Genomic DNA, 2,754 nt, shown 5'->3' with positions numbered 1-2,754 from the left:
TCCTTTGTCACCTGCATTGCACAATTGGTTGAACTAATAGATTGCTTCTTGCACTGGAACATGTAGATCCTGAGTTCTCCACACTTATAGTGTGTGATTCGTATTATTGTGTCCAGTCTTTTAATGACAATTTGCATTATTGGCACCAGAATGGATTCAAGGATTCCTAAGGCAACACTATAACGCATAAATAGCTTTGGGTGAAGGTGGCAGACCTAAAAGATAGGTTGCCACAGACTCATGTCATTCATATATTGAGTCATCAGCATGTAGGAAATGCACGTTGTAGAGAATTCTTTGGCAGATGAAGCAGCCAAATCTGCAGTTTCTACTGCAACACTTGCTATGATTACTTGTTCTCTATCGAGGGTAGGTGACGTTATACCCGCTGCCGTTAATGCTACACGGGACGGCACCCTTTTTGCCTAGGGGCTTTCCTGCTAAATATACATACCATTTAAGTGAACAAAATGTTCCCTTTGTAACGATTCCCGGAGTTGGTGACAGTTTGATTCCCACCCAAGACCTCAGGCTAGCCTTAGTGATAGCTGCACAGGAAGGTGTTGCTTCTGCACACACAGGTGTGGTGGCACAATTTTGTTATTACAGCAACGTTATTGTTGGCATGGCTTATACAAACAGGCCAAGAACGATGTTCTTTGTTGAAACATTTGTCAACAAATTCAAGGTTCTACTGTGGCACCACCACTGCAGACACCTGTTGATTTCCAACAAACCTTTCGGCTGCATTTATTTGGATCATCCTGGGCCTCTCAATTTGGATGGAACATTGAAATGTATCCTTCTTGCTGATGATTCTTGCTTAAGGCTCCTTTGGCTGTGGCTACCATGTTTTGCTGATGCTCGCACTGTTATTAAAGATTTACAAGTCTTTATCAGAACACATGCATGCACTACATTCCACTTGGACCAGAGCCCGGCGTTCACCTCAAACGCATATAGGAATTCTATGGAGTGTAGAGGGGCATTACTCTTTCCCCTATCATCCTGAGGGGAAATTCTATCATGGAGAGGATGAACCGTGACTTAAAGCAATCCATAACAGCTAGAGAATTAGGTTCAGTGCGTAGCTGGATCCATCACTTATATGGGGTACAAAGGGCACACAACAATCTCCCTAACCGATCTAGGAGTTTGCGGGATCCCATATGAGGTTCTTTTTGGCATCAAGATGTATGTTCCTGACCTTGATGGTACAGACATTGTGGTAGCAGCCATGCTCTTTGATGCAAAGGATCGTTCTGCTGTCTTACAGGATTTGCAACACTTCCGTAACGGCCAATCTAACAAACTGTTGAAGACGTCTGCCTCTACAGAAATCAAGGAGCAGCCGGCACCTTCTGGCTGAATTCCACAAATTGGAGATCTTGTTCATGAAAAGATTGCAAAGAAGGAATGTGGCCCATCGTACCCTGCACTGATGCCTGTCCTTGGCATTCAAGATAAAAGAACTGCCATATTGCCACCACTTGTGGTTTTAAAGACAGTAGTTTTGTCTCCATTGATCACCTCAAGTTACATCTTGTGGCCGATTCTAAACAGTAGGCACAGAGGATTTCTTGGGAGTTCCCTACTTTCATTTGCTACCACACAGGAAATTCCTCTACAGCTTGTGAGCAACACTGAAGCTGTTTCTCCTCATCTGGTGAATGAATTTCAGTTGATGCCAGCCATAAGATGTAAGTGAGAACTGTACTTGCTACTGCATCTCCTGCAGATGATATAATTTATAATGTTCCACCCCTTGTGGAATATACCAGTTCTCTTACTACAACTGTGGCTTCTGTTTTCCAACAAGCTGCATCTGGTTATTATGTGGGAACAGATAATTTTCATCCAACTTTTGACAGTTCCACCATGCTAGACACTCCGCCTACACAAACCTGTGTTTTCCTTTCATGGCTGAAACAAATTTATCTGGTCCCTCCTTGGACATATGTTTGGATAACACATTCCTTGTTTTTTTTCATTATTTCTTTGGATTATATTTGTGACTGTTTTCCTCTTGCTAATAAATGGCCATTATCTCCCAGAACCCTCTGTCATAGAACTGGTAGACAACTCATCTTCACAAACTGAAAAGAGACCTGTCCCTTGTGAACATTTCAGCTGTCCCAGTAACTGATGGAATTGTTTAGGATAAGGCCCTTTATGATATTTTTGGTCCTACAGAGATTTTGCAGATTCCTTATGACTTCAAAGTGTCAATGGGTGATATTATTGTGCCTGAGCTACATTCTGATGACTGGGATGTTGACACTTAACTCCATGCTCTTGGAGCTGGAATATTATACTGTTTTTGAAAGTGAAGACCTGTATCTACATTCTGCTAACTACTCTGAAATATTCTGTTATCATTATGGACATCATTATTTACATTAAGCTAGTGTTCAACACACACTTTTTAATTACACACAGTGGGAACATTGTCCTACTCTCCCACAAGGGCAGCTCAAAATATATTTCTGGCCAGGACTCATTAGAACTAAAGTCTCTTTATTTTGAACTTGTCCCCACACCAGCAAAGAAATATATGCTGACGTAAACCAAGCTAATATATACAGATTTGTTTGTCACACATGAGCCTTGAAAGGCTATGAAAATTGGAAGAACGCCATTGTAATAAATCAATTTGGGGTGCCAAACATTGGCAGGTACAAGGAACAGACACCTTATTTAGAGCTTGCTTATTTCCAACACAAATGATTTTTCTAAATGACACGGTTCAACAGA

General features: G+C 41.4%; 1 pseudogene; it reads left to right on the top strand.

Annotated features, from left to right (window-relative positions):
• The first annotated feature begins 1,878 nt into the window (after positions 1 to 1,878).
• LOC144798010 (uncharacterized) lies at positions 1,879 to 2,526 on the top strand (annotated as a pseudogene).
• Positions 2,527 to 2,754: the final 228 nt, after the last annotated feature.

This window comes from Lissotriton helveticus, chromosome 12 (assembly GCF_964261635.1).
Source record: "Lissotriton helveticus chromosome 12, aLisHel1.1, whole genome shotgun sequence".
NCBI lineage: Eukaryota > Metazoa > Chordata > Amphibia > Caudata > Salamandridae > Lissotriton > Lissotriton helveticus.
Note: the sequence above shows the minus strand (reverse complement) of the source record. Positions and strands in the feature narration are given on the sequence as shown.